The sequence below is a fragment of the Thermobia domestica genome, chromosome 11 (assembly GCF_964235325.1).
Source record: "Thermobia domestica chromosome 11, izTheDome1.hap1.1, whole genome shotgun sequence".
Classification (NCBI taxonomy): Eukaryota; Metazoa; Arthropoda; class Insecta; order Zygentoma; family Lepismatidae; genus Thermobia; species Thermobia domestica.
Window position 1 is genome coordinate 254,817,230 of NC_137464.1, and position 15,181 is coordinate 254,832,410.

Here is a 15,181-nt window from a genome sequence, read left to right on the forward strand (position 1 = left end):
TGATGTATTGGTAAAATAAAATAGTTATACATTGTCGTATGGTTTCTTATACCAGTTGAATTTGCTTGTGTTTTTGAAAATCCATAGCTAACGGGGACTATTTCACCTCCAGAATGTTTTATCTCCATAAACCGATTTCTTCCGTTTTTAATAAATAAAAGAGGTCATAGAACTGGACATTTTAAAACTGTTTACAGATAACTCACAAACTGTTACTAATGCAACCTAAAGATGTAACTTAGTATTCAAAGAGAATATACAACAGTTTGAGTTTTTATCTCCTATCTAGCTGGTACCTCAACCTTATGATTAAGAATTATTTTGTTTTAGCATCTTCGCCTTCATTTGTCAACACCGTCTCGATTATATCGTAGTTTCGATCAATCGTAATATACTGATGTCAGGAACAGAAGCTACTGTGAACTTATATAAGCAGAATATACTGATGTCAGGAACAGAAGCTACTGTGAACTAATATAAGCAGAATATACTGATGTCAGGAAGAGAAGCTAATATGAACTAATATAAGCAGAATATACTGATGTCAGAAACAGAAACTACTGTGAACTAATAAAAGCAGAATATACTGATATCAGGAACAGAAGCTACTGTGAACTAATATAAGAAGAATATATTGATATCAGGTACAGAAGCTACTGTGAACTAATATAAGCAGAATATACTGATGTCAGGAAAAGAAGATACTGTGAACTAATATAAGAAGAATATACTGATGTCAGGAACAGAAGCTACTGTGAACTAATATAAGCAGAATATAATGATATCAGGAACAGAAGCTACTGTGAACTAATAAAAGCAGAATATAATGATATCAGGAACAGAAGCTACTGTGAACTAATATAAGCAGAATATACTGATGTCAAGAACAGAAGCTACTGTGAACTAATAAAAGCAGAATATAATGATGTCAGGAACAAAAGCTACTGTGAACTAATATAAGCAGAATATACTGATGTCAGGAAGAGAAGCTAATATGAACTAATATAAGCAGAATATACTGATGTCAGAAACAGAAACTACTGTGAACTAATAAAAGCAGAATATACTGATATCAGGAACAGAAGCTACTGTGAACTAATATAAGAAGAATATATTGATATCAGGTACAGAAGCTACTGTGAACTAATATAAGCAGAATATACTGATGTCAGGAAAAGAAGATACTGTGAACTAATATAAGAAGAATATACTGATGTCAGGAACAGAAGCTACTGTGAACTAATATAAGCAGAATATAATGATATCAGGAACAGAAGCTACTGTGAACTAATAAAAGCAGAATATAATGATATCAGGAACAGAAGCTACTGTGAACTAATATAAGCAGAATATACTGATGTCAGGAAAAGAAGATACTATGAACTAATAAAAGCAGAATATAATGATGTCAAGAACAAAAGCTACTGTGAACTAATAAAAGCAAAATATACTAATGTCAGGAACAGAGGCTACTGTGAGCTAGTAAAAGCCGAATACTAATGTTAGGAGAATTAACTGCAGTGAATTACTAAAACCAGGACTCCAAGTGCTTGCAAAATTTCAATTATGTACTGTGAGGATTCTTTGAGCGTATAAACAAGGATGTGGGACTGTTAAGAGATGAAATCTTCATAAAATTACAGTTAAAAGAATTGGTTTGATTTGACTGAAGCGTCTGTTTCAGAATGGAGATTATATGAGGCGAGAACCTATTGCTTAACATGGAACCCGAGCCCCACGATTTCCCACACGGAATTGTAATAGATCTTTTTCTGCTTTATGTGTTACAATTGATTGTAATGATACTGCTCCAGTTGTCAATTTAAATTATTCTGCGTTACTATGTGAAACCATATATGTTTATTATATGCAAAATTTCAATATTACATATTTTCCTTTTTTTTTCCTTAAAAATCGTAGGATGTTCCTTTTAAATTTCTCTGAAAAATCAGGCAACTCAAGTGTGTGGAGGCTGGAACTCATAGTGTTGGGCACCTGGGGACAGAGATCGAGGAGTGCTTCGCCAAATGCGTCTCTCTCCAAAATTCGAATTGACAACTGATCTACCAGAATGTAATAGCAAGGTTGGGCACATAAGGCGCATGCTAAAGAGAATATAGGATATCGCGTCAATTTTGGTTTTGCAACGACAAAAAATAATTAAGTGCTACTAAATTAACAACAATAATAAAAATTTCACTTTTCGAGGAATACAACAAAAATATTTCTCAAAATAGCAAGGTTGGGCACATAAGGCGCATGCTAAAGAGAATATAGGATATCGCGTCAATTTTGGTTTTGCAACGACAAAAATTAAGTGCTACTAAATTAACAACAATAATAAAAATTTCACTTTTCGAGGAATACAACAAAAATATTTCTCAAGTAAATGAATTTGGGACAAAACATGAAACAAATTGATTTTCCACATTTTCTAACCTATATCATTTTTATGAATTTACCTTAAGTCTGTGATGGGTCTTGGAGGAAAATGGAGAAGGTAAAATGGACGGAGAAAGTGGCAAACAAAGCGGTAGGGAAGAGAGGATATTGTTAGCCAGGGTCCTTCGTAGAAGAAACACCAATTGGATTAGACACATCCTCTGAAAAACTTGTCGTGTTCGTACTATCATAGAAGGAAACCTGGAATGTTTAATTGACTGAAATTTAATGGGGACTTCAGCATAGAAGCTATTTTCCCCGTCACGGGAAACATGGAAGGAAAGCGAGGAATAGGAAGAAGAAGAACACAACAGATCGATGATTTGAAAAATAAAAGAAAATATTGGGAGTTAAAAGAGAAAGCTGAAGATCGAGAAACGTGGAGGGACACATTTCCAGGTCTGAACCTAGGGGGGGGGGGATCATTAATTCCAAGACGTACCAACAGGTACTTTGATATAGCCCGGTCGTTACACTCTGATCTAGTATTACCTCTGTCACAAACAATATATACATTAAAGTTGTCTATTAAGTAAACTTGTCAGACGTTTCAGTTTGATCGGGACAGTCCCAGTTTTGAGGGGGTCACTCCAGCGTCCCGGCCGGTTTTGTAATTAGTCCCAGTCAGACGGAGAAATTTCGTTTCTAGTCGCAAAAGTTATTTAACAACTTCTAGCGCGTTTTCCATTGAGTTCTAGTGATATTTTAGATCTACAATCTGGTAAACTTTTGAAGTTCCTTTCCCCTTGATTTGAGGATGTTAAACTAGTTAGTTGTTAAATTTTGTCTTGCTATATATATAAACAGAAACGAGTCTTGAGAGAAATTGAACTGCTTGATAAATTAGAAAACCAAATTTGACGTACCGAACAGCAAATTTTGAGACAAATACCTCAGACTGATTTTCGCATTATTATTATTATTATTATTATTATTATTATTATTATTATTATTATTATTATTATTATTATTATTATTATTATTATTATTATTATTATTATTATTATTATGGTACTACAAATCAAAATTTACCTACTGTCTTTGCGCATACTAATATTTAGGTAGTGAAAGTTTGAATTCTGAGAGGTGTATATAGATAAATCTTATGTTACAATTTTGGAAAACGTCCACGATAAATTTTTATTCAGTATGTCTTGTTAACTTGAGAATTTATGACGACAATTTATCGCAAAAGAGTGGCATTAACAAGGTCCTGGTTTGGAGCTTCAAAAATCTGGCAAGTCTATCTATAACAAACTCATGCAATAACTCTGTTACTCTCATCTTCCAGGCTCCATAGTAAAGGAGCATGTTTATCCTTTAAACTACGGGATATTTTGTTTTCAAAATACCCTGTTTCTTGTCTTGACTACGGATATTTCGATTTCGAAATGGTACTACAATAACTTTTTTTAAAAAACGTTTTGTTTCATGTGTCTTTGATAAATATGAGTGAAGAAATGGACTTCTTTGTAAACCCTTACGAAAACGCTTTAAATATAGTTTAAAGGTTAAAGGTAAATTACCTCCGTAGTTTAAAGGTTAAAGATTTACCTCCGTAGTTTAAGGGTTAAAATACATAGCTATCAGCATCAACTTCATCTTAATAGAAAGACTGTTTATCGTACAACACTATTTTTTAAATTATTACAAAGTTATTCGATTCTGATTATTTTCTCTAAGAACACACTTTACATTCACCTTATTAGAGCTATCGATTGATATATATATGTTGGATGTTTAGAATTCTTTTCTGTTAAACCCCAACAGTATTGTAGAATTAAACGAGTAGTGTAGCTATTAACTTTATATCAAAGAAGTCCTCTATTTCCACGGATATTTCAGTCTGACATGGTTTGCTTTCGTTTCACACACTTTCACTCAAATGTTGTCCTCTTCTTCTGTGGAGACAGGTTAATTCGGAAAAGAAACGATAGATGGCACAAGTAACTTAGTGTACTTTTACTGCCATCTGTCAGATAATTTCTATCACATTCATAGCCTTCTTGTGAAGTGAGTGTATTTTTTTTAAGTAATTTTTAATGGTATTGCGGGTATTGGGAGACAATGGCGAATCTAGCCCGGTGGCAAAGGGCTAGGGCCCCCATTTTTACAGTAATAAAAATAATTGAAGCTATTATTTATATATTTTTGAAAGTTTATAGTAAGCAATGCTCTTTATTCTTTACTGGAAAATTTTTGAACCATTAGATATTGTTTAAGTTGCAGTTTTTCTGTTATGCAATGTGTTAAAACAATACTTGAGGTCCACAACGTTAACGTTCAACCTAGCTATAATATCCATCGGGAGAGAGTTTTCTTGGGAGTTTCTGCAGGACCCAAGAAAAATTGTAAATCAATTTGCAAACACAGGCAACCGACGAATTAGTTCTTAAATGGATCACGATTATATGTTGTGTCACTGTGTGCTGGTAATAAAATACAAGAAACTGAAGGCAAGAAGCAACAACGATGTGTGCTTTCTCTTGTTTTACACAAGAAGCAAACATTTTTTTTAAAATACTATTTCCTCTTAACAAAGTACGTAAACAGATTTCAAATTAAAATGTGATTCAAATTAATTAAAATTAAAATCGTAAACACATGATATGCCTATCATAGTCTGGGTTCTAGCTAGTCCTCCAGTTTTCATGTTCTAGATCCGCCACTGCGGAGATACACTCCTTGCAACCACGTTATAACCCGTTCCCGAAGTAATAAATCATAAAATTTTATTTTATAATTATAAGAAAAGTTCATACTTTTGTTAACAACATTACTGCTATTCTGTAATGACTAGTAATTCAGTGTACTGTACTTACATATTAAGAGTTGAAAAAAAAAAACAATGCTCAATTCAGTCTGACAAGCTCAATAAGAGCAGTTCTTAGAACAGTGGTTTCCAACCGATGTATCGCGTGGTTCTGTAAGGTGTGTCGCGAAGTTCCAGAATTTAAAAATTATGATACCTTTAACCAGTGTTCTAAGTGGTGAAAAAGCAGAGGCGGTATGTTTTATTACGATTTTGACTAGACATACCGGCTATCTAAATGTTGAAATGCTGTGAGGGTATGTTGCTTAAAATATTGCATTTCTATTTACATAATGTCTGGAAAATCATTGGAGAGCTTCTCTGTAGTAACGGGGGAGGGGGGGATATGGATAGACTTTTATCCCCTACCAACAACTTTCTGAAAAAAAAAAATATATTCCCTTATCTTGTACTATAGAGAATTATACACGAAAATACTCAAAAACCAAATGAGGATATTAACAATTTCCTGCGGGAAAACTCCAATCCCCCCACTCTACTGTGGAGTATTCTAAGCCCCCAGAAGGCTTGCCCCTACAGTAGACAACCCTATATCCTCCCATGCTCAAAACACAGCATTTATATGCATTAAGGAAAGAAGACACACGCACACACAAAAAACAAACAATTCAATATGGCACATCAAAATATAAATTAAATGAACTTCTTTGAAGACACTTCATTTTAAAAACAAAAGATAGGGGAAAGATAACAAAAATATCGGTGTTGTCAACTTAGAAATTATCTCTCCATAAGAAATAAAATCTTTTTTCGTGCAAAGCTGTTCGTCAATTGCTGTGTATAAAAATTGATTTATTAAAGATATTTAGTATTTACTTTCCAGTGACGGTATGTTTTAATGATTAAAAAACCAGAGACGGTATGCCTTCATCGCTGAAAAACCAGAGGCGGTATGGCATACCACCGCATACCGTCCAACTTCGACCACTGCCTTTAATAATTAGTTAGAATCAATTTTGAGACACACTATATCAGTCTGCGCCTCCAGAACAGCAGCAATACTTAATACTACTTAGAGTCACTACTTTAGAAAAAACTTATAGGATTACGCTATTATATTATTATTAAATAAGAGCAACAATAATAATTACAACAAAAGTTTGTGTCCATGTTTGCAATGAAATGAAATCTTTGAGTTTTACGTCCCACGGTTATGCCGGTTAGGCTAAAGGACACGGTGATGATGAAAAATGAATGAAATTGTGGAATGAAGAAAGTGGGAGGAAACGGGACAACCCCGAGAAAACCCACGAGCACGGTGCTTGTCCACCACAAAGTCCACACGGTGCGAGCTGGGATCGAGTCAGAGACCCCAAGCACCGGAGGTGAACGCTCTACCACTGAGCCACCGCCCCCCCCCCACATGCCCATGTTTGTGTCATCAGATTTTTGCAAAGCAAAGAGTCATTTAATTTAATCACTTACGAAGCGGATTTTTTTTTTTTTTTTGGCTTCGGGGGATGAAAATATATCCACATTTTTGACTGGTGTTTTCTAAGAACGCTGGTCTGTACGCAACAAAAATTACGTTCTGGTATTGCTGGCTTACATAACAGCATAGGATAAATACCTCTATTTTCATTCAGGTTTTAAATTAAGACCCGACAACGACAAGTGCTTATAGCTAGTTATTAATTAAAAATCAAAAGAGCGTGTCGTGATATCGGGAGTGTACAGTAAGAAGGTTGGGAACTGCTGTCTTACGTTAGAACATCAGCTTAATGGAAGGAATATTCTACAAGTGGACATACTCACATGCTTTTTTTCATCTGTATCATCACTTCCCATATTAGGATCACGTTAGTGGGTTTTTATAAGATTGTAGGCATGACGTCATAAAAGTACCTATGAAAATAGCCTAGAGCAGTGGTTTTCAAACTTTCCGATAACGCGGACCCTCTGTTCCTTCGAAAAGTGATTTGCGGACCCCCTTGCAATGCTATCTGAAATTTCACGAGGTATTAAAAGAATATACTAATTAGAAATACCACTGACGAGAAAAAGATCAAGAAAAATAATACAATAAGTAATTTATTCTAAAGATACATGATTGTTTCCTAGTGAACGAAATTTAAATTGAAAATACAGTAACTTTCAAGACTGAAAATCAAGGTTTCTTTAATCTTTTAAAAAAAGGAAATTCACTTAATAAACAATGGTCTCAAATGTCGGGTTACTAATGTGAGGACTGATTTTTTTTTCTATAATTGCATTGAAATTTGGAATAAGTTTTGCTACCATTAATCTTAGATCCAAATTCCACATTAAGACGATTTCGCTTTAAGGTTTTAACACTGCAAAGAGCAGAAAAAGGTCTGCCTACATAAGGAAGTGGTAGGGAAAGGCATCAAATGTTGTAATGTCTTTTTTAGACAACCCTTCATACTGACAGTGCACACGCAACCAAAACCTACAAAGTTCATTTTGTTTGAAAACGTTTTTCCATGAAGTATCGCAATATAGTTCCCATAGCTGTTCTTGTTCTGTGTTAGAGAGAGATTCATACCTTGTATGTCATGGATTTCTATATTAGTGAACGAATTTTCAATCCAACCATTACCAGGTGTGGGACAGGGAAATATTCTCGAAAACTTGTAGCTAATGCTCTTAAGTGTCCTACAAGTGTTTTGTGCATTTCAGCAGAGAATTTTTCACCTGAAGAATCAATGAAATGCTTTAGCAGTGGAAATGATGAATAGTTGTTGTTTTGTACTCTTACTGCCCACTGCTGAAGCTCCTTAATCTTAAAAATAGTTCTTGCATGACAGCTGTGAGTTCCATTTCATTACGTCGCATTTCAAATTTTAGGCGTCGCGGCCCCCTTGGCTACTTCCCGCGGACCTCCAGGAGCCCGTGGACCCCACTTTGAGAATCACTGGCCTAGAGGCTATAAGTTTCCGTAATTTCCATGACCGTAATGAAGAAGACACCCAGGCATAAATAATGATTAAATAATAAAAAAATGGTAATGAGGCAACGTGAGTAAAGTAAAAGGTCTTGATATCATTAGTGGCTCAAACAAAGGTGAATATGAAGCAGGCTGTGATTATAACGTTATTTCAAGTTGTCATGTTATTCTAAAACTAGATAATCAAAAATAAGAGTGGAAAGGTGAGTTGATGTTTTGCTTCTCCATCAAAATAAGACATTTCTTCTGGTGATTCAAACATAACAGCCACATCTGTGAGAGTATCAAAACACAAAAACATCAAGCGGCATGAACGCCCGCAGCTGGAAACAAGGACAATTGCCCTCAAGTGGCGACTCTTCTGGTGAACTGCAATAGATAGCGTCAACTATGATGTTAAAAAAAATAGATAGAATAGGTTGTGATCTGAGTTACCTGTACTAAGTTATGCGATGAGAAATGAGATGTGTGATCTTGACAAATAATGACAAACGGCTTTTTGGAGTTGATGTACAGTCTTGGGGAAATTTACTGTTTTCACCCTTAGCAAAGGGATAAGGGCCTTATCCCTTTCCTAAAACCGGAATTGGTAGAAATTTACTACTATTTCCGATTTCTCCATGGATTTTCATAGATCAAATACGGCAGAGATAGCGAGAGTTTTTTTTTTCAGTAAATTAAGCGTTTGGATAATAATATGTTCCGTCACTGACTTTTTTTTCTATGAGGGAAGGGTTGCGGTGACCCAGTGGTAGAGTAAGGTTTCTGGTTCAATCCCCGACCAAGTAAGTTTGAGGTGGACAACATCGTGTTTGTGGGTTTTCTCGGGGTACTCCCGTTTCCTCCTACATTTTCATCCTACCAATTATTCCATCATCATTCACTTGCCTTAACTATTCGTCTTCCTTAGCCTAAAGGGCATAATCGTGGGACGTTAAACTGAAAGATTTCATTTCATTTTATTTTATTCTTCTAGTTCAACCGAAAGTTGTAGAAATCTAAAAACACTTTCTTTTTGAATATTAATCCTTATATGGCAGAGACAGCTAGAAATGGCTTTCTGATATGGAATCAGCGTCCCGAGAATAACCTCTGACCTTATTCCTGTATTATAATTAGAAATTATAGATCCATTACGACAAGTTTCAGTACTGAGTACGCAACTTCGCAAAGTTTCGAAATCATCCATAGTTTCATGGTGTGAAAATCACATTCATTTGCTTTTAAAAGTATATCTAATGTTGCCCAGCACTTCCTCAATATCTTCCCAACAAGTCCAGTTAAACTTTTCCAGTAGTTTCTGATTAACAGTCACAAAAAGACAACTCAAGATTCATTTCTTAAAAATCATGTTGAAGATTTTTCGATCTCATGACCCGTCCTGGAACTGAGAGCCCATTGCCTTACTATGGAGTGATAAAATAAGGAAAGCAGATTGATACACTGAGGAAAAAGAAGACCCGTTTGTTATCATCATGCCGTTGTGCAAAGAGCCACCGCAGAAAATCATGGTGTTTAGCTTCCTCAATTCACAGATTCACAAAGAGCCTGGTACCACTGTCGCACCCAATAGCCAATTGATTACCATCATTATAAAATTGTCATTTCTACAAACAACTTAGTGTCATTTTATGCTTTAAATAATGTTTGTTAAGTGCTTTCATGGCTTGACAATTAAATTTGTGTTTCTGATGGAACTGCGACGCTCGTGCCGACCAATTATAAAATGGGAAAACACGGTAGAAAAGATCATCGACATTTCTGGACTTTAACCGTATCTAACAATTTAACGTTGAAGAGTCACTGTTCCGTCTTATCCTCGTTTACAGAATGTTGTTTGCATATTATAGAGTCTACTTGCTTTACTTCAAAACTATATTATTTCTCGTATGAGAGAATGTCATTAATTTGAGACGTAACCTAGCAAAGTACAGTTGCAAAATGCGTCGGTGCAATCTGGCAAATTGTTAACTGGCCAACATACAGCTTAAATTATCATTTATTTTAGTTTTATCATTATTATTATTTTCATCCAAATACATTCCTTGCCTTCCTTTTCTTTGTTATTCTTTAAAATTCCTTCTTTCGAAAATTTGAACAAAATAAGCAGTTCTTTCTTTCATTATCTATCTGTATAAGTAAAAATGAAAATTACTATGTTTATGACATCATAGCTCTTGAGCCACCCGACCGATCTCGATCAAATTATCAAGGTTCGGGCCTGCGATGGTTTTTATTATTTCACTTTGACGGTACAATATAGAGTAGGGTGAGGGGGAAGATATTTAAAAATAATCGAAAATGAGCGATATTAGTGTCGAATACTTAGTTTTCGTGGTCGCTGAGATGAACAGTGACACTTCCGATTGTGTTTAAATCCAAATTCAGCCCTTTATGTCCAAAATAAAACTATTCTGCCCGTGAGAAGATAAGGTATTCTGCTAGCAATCTATATAAGTCACTGCAAAACTTAACCATTGAAAGTCCCATATGTAGCTCAAGTCTTTGGACACCTACCAGAAACAAATAATACCAGAATTACGTCATGCTTCATCCATCTATTGGTTGGAAAATGCTCGGCAAAGCGGCCAATCGCAACGTAGGACCAACGTTGGCACGTAATTAGCCAATTCTTTTCCTATTGTTGAACTTATTGTCTGTGCTGATAGGGTATTTGTATGCATTTGAGATTATGCATTCGAGTCGGATCACTCTTACCGTTGGAAGGTACACGTCTTTCAGATGGTTATACTATATCCTACTACCACAATTAGCGATACGTAACTGATCGATAGTGTAAAAGATGGATCAAGTTTATGCTAAAACTGATAGACCCTAACTACAAGAGTAATTTTACATGTCTTTCAAACACTGAACACAAGGACATGAAATTTCATGTATGTAAAAGTTTTCTGATATACAGAATACGATTATCATTCACTTGAAAGGATTTAATATGGCGGATGGAGTAGGAGGCGATAGGTATTTTTTCTGTACCCTGGATTTATAAGTATTTAAGTACACTAACGTCTGTACATTATGTCATTTTGGTAAACAGTAAACGAACCTTACACTCAAATAATTATACTATTTCCATCCCGAAAAAGCAGGGGGAGGGGGGGGAGAAGAGATCAATACAAGTATGATAGGTGCAATGCGAAGAGGGAATCTTTTTCTAAATAGTTACACTTCTAAGCAATGTTTCTTAGAGTCATGTTTTCGGGGATAGCAGGAACAAAATCTCCAGAATAGGTTAATCGCCCTACCCCCGGCACTAAGATAAATTAAATTGCTATTGCATGTCAGTCTTATATAGGACACATCTTTTTGGATAAGTGCATCCCAATGCAGAGGTTCCACATTTTGTTTGTGTCCGCCCTCCCCCGTAGAAAAAGTTTCTAGAACAAAGACTGAAAACATGACATTATAGCATACACATAAATGATAGTATTAATTCAACTCGATATTAAGGTGGATTACTAGGTGTTCTTGGCTCTATGCTAAATGCTGCGGCGTTGCCAGATGGTGTCGAGTGTTTACTGATGCCAGATAATAAAGGAAAGTAAGCATTGAATTCTGCTTGGATACTTACTGGAGAAATTAGTCTTCGATGCTTAATGCAATTCACACCTAAGTTTCGCTTCTCGAACTGCAACGCTAGAATCCAGGAATTTTCTTATTGTGACTACCAGTGTAAACGTATAAATTTGGCAACAACGCATTATGGCGTTCTGCGCAAGTTTTTTCTCTAAATCTATTTCCTCAAATGTAAATTAAAATTTAAATAAAATGTGAAACATAACACGAAAAAGGGTCAAACAATATATCGTTACTTTAAAAATACTTTACACATTCAAATAAATACAGGCCTGGTGTTACTGATTTGACACAGAGCTGATATTGAGCGGTGTGAAAATAACACTGTGACTCTGTTAGACATTAGGTGGTTGAACGAAGGAATGCGTGTTTCTTCTCGATGTATTTTAACCCATAGTTAAGACTCTGCAAAATGAGGTTAAGCCAAGAACGTTTGACACTGCATGTGATTATTTTGCTGGTCATTGCGTGCTATCCTTCCGTTCTGGAAATATGGCTACCAGATTGCAACATTAAAGTCCTCTTCCTCACCCACTATATTTCGTTTCTCCTACTCATTAATTAATCATTTTTGACATATACTTTATTGTCATTCATAACAGTTATTTCTGCTTTGTTATTAAGTTTTTTGTGAACGTAGTTATATGACAACTGTGCACAAAGCAAGACCAATAATGAGCTACTAAAATCAATCACACAATAAATCATTGTGTCAGGTACTTGATTTAACGACTACCATTTTAACATTTTACTCTAAAATCCGGTGCAATTGAAATAGCATTAGTCACGTGCCAAAATTGAATACAATTAGAATAACACAGAGCAACTGTGTTGAATTAATAAAATGTTTTGTGTATATATATATATATATATATATATATATATATATATATATATATAGTATGGGAACTTTTGATACTCAAAATATGCATATCTTATTTACTTCCAGCCGTCCCTACTGATCTACTGGTTAGTGGGTGCGATTTTGGTGTACATGGTTTCAGGTTTGATTCCCCGTGGGAGAGCATTCAAATTTGAACTCATCACAGCGTTTCGGGTCCTACCTTAAACTGAAATCTAGTGTTTTTTTTTTTTTAATAAATAATAATTGGTTGATTCTAACACATTTTGATTCCTTTTAAAAGTCGATCAAAGAAACACTCATTAGTCCCTTTCTTTTGGAAAGTAAGGAAGGCAAGCTTACGTTTTAAAAAGCGGGGGGGGGGGGAATGTGAGGGGGGCAAATGGCTAATGTAAGACAAATCATAGAAACAATAATTTCCTTCACTTTAAATATATTGAAAATGAAATGAAATCTTTGAGTTTTACGTCCCACGTTTATGCCGGTTAGGCTAAAGGAGACGGTGATGATGAGTAATGAATGAAATGGTGGAATGAAGAAAGTGGGAGGAAACGGGAGAACTCCGAGGAAACCCAGGCACACGGTGTTTGTCCACCACAAAGTTCACTTGGTGGGGGCTGGGATCGAACACGGGACCCCAAGCACCAGAGGTGAACGCTCTACCACTGAGCCTTTAAATATATTCTTCAGGACTAATGTTAAGAATTGAAATCATTTACCAGTTCTTAGACTGCTTCGCCCAAGTCTTATGTTCAGTTTTCCGCATGGATGGATTGGGCTAAGACGATGGGTCGCTAAGCTCGAGAAGGTTGAGAACCACTGCTTTATGACATTGCCAAGGAATACCTGCTGAATGAACTTTTTTGTGATAGATGCACAAAGAGAAGATCAGAGCAACTTTCAGTACATCTCCATTGGTCTCCCAGAGATCCAGACTCAAGAATTGTGACCAGTTTCTGTGAGGTCATATCAAGAAACGTGTTTTCCAAGAGCGATACCAGACAACCGAACAGTTGAACGATGCTGTTGATGCAGCCTCTCCACCATTTGCCAAGGCAACGCGCAGTAAAATATCACATAAGAAATGGTATCATGTGTGTGAAGTTGTCCCGCCCACCGAACGAATTTTTCTTTTTCTTATCTATATCGTTAGTTTATCGTTAGTTTACGTTAGTTTTGCTTAAATTATTGTGAGTTTCGAAAAAATAAAATTTTTATTCAAAAAATAAGTGGGCAGGCTAACTTCACGGTTCCCACCCACAAACGAATTTCAAAATTTTTTCACATCACATAGTTTATTGTTAGTTTACGTTAGTTTTGCTAAAACTATCGTTAGTTTCGCAAAAATAACGATTTTATTCTGGAAATAAAGTTTCCCACCAAGTGTGAATTAGCCCGCCCATATTGAATTATCATAAAATTCGAGTTCATATCGTTAGTTTATCGTTAGTTTACGTTAGTTTTGCTAAAATTAACGTTTGTTTTGCAAAAATAACGATTTTATTCGAGAAATAAATGGGCAGACCAACTTCATGGTTCCCCCCACCCGCAAATGAATTTCAAAGCTTTTTCTATCACATCGTTAGTTTATCATTAGTTTACGTTAGTTTTGCTAAAACTATCGTTAGTTTCGCAAAAATAACGATTTTATTCTAGAAATAAAGTTTCCCGCCAACTGTGAATTAGCCCGTCCATATTGAATTCTCATAAACTTCCAACTCGTATCATTAGTTTACGTTAGTTTTGCAGAAATAACGATTTTATTCAAAAAATAACGATTTTATTCAAAAAATAAATGTTCACGGTTCCCTACCCACAAACAAATTTTAAAAATTCCTTTCACATTGCATAATTAGTTTGTCGTTAGTTTATGTTAGTTTTGCTAAAACTATCGTTAGTTTCGCAAAATAACGATTTAATTCTACAAACAATGTTTTCGACAGTTGCGTAGCCAGGATTTCGTTTCGGGGGATCCGGGACCCTTCCCAGAAACTGTTTGGCAATTTGTAAACTGGGAACGCAATTTTAGGCTATATTTTAAGGACTCTTACAAATTAGGGGGATCCAGGGGTCCTACCGCGAAAAATTTTTGGCAATGCGTACACTTCGTTGCGTGTTACTTGCCACGGTGTTACTTGCCACTATTGGAATTTCGTGTTACTTGCCACGGTTACCTTATCGCATATTTATCTATCTATGACAGCGTGTCAGTTGCCACGCACCTGCATCTAGATTTGACCTTGAGGGGGTGGGAGTAATTTCCCTGTGTTGTTTTATCTTGGCTGGAAAGCTCATTCTGGTTTCTTATAACAGTTAAACACACATCCTTCCATAATTTCTTCTTTATATATATTTCTTCTTTAATGAGGCGTTTCTCTATTCCCTCAATTAATTTCTCATAGTCTTTATCACTAATTAAAGACATGCTACTCACTAATCAAAGAATGCATTAGTTTCCATTGCGAGCACTTCTTTTCACGCACTACACACAGAACGAACTGTTACGTGAAAAAACTTGTAGAAAACATTTATTTTTTAC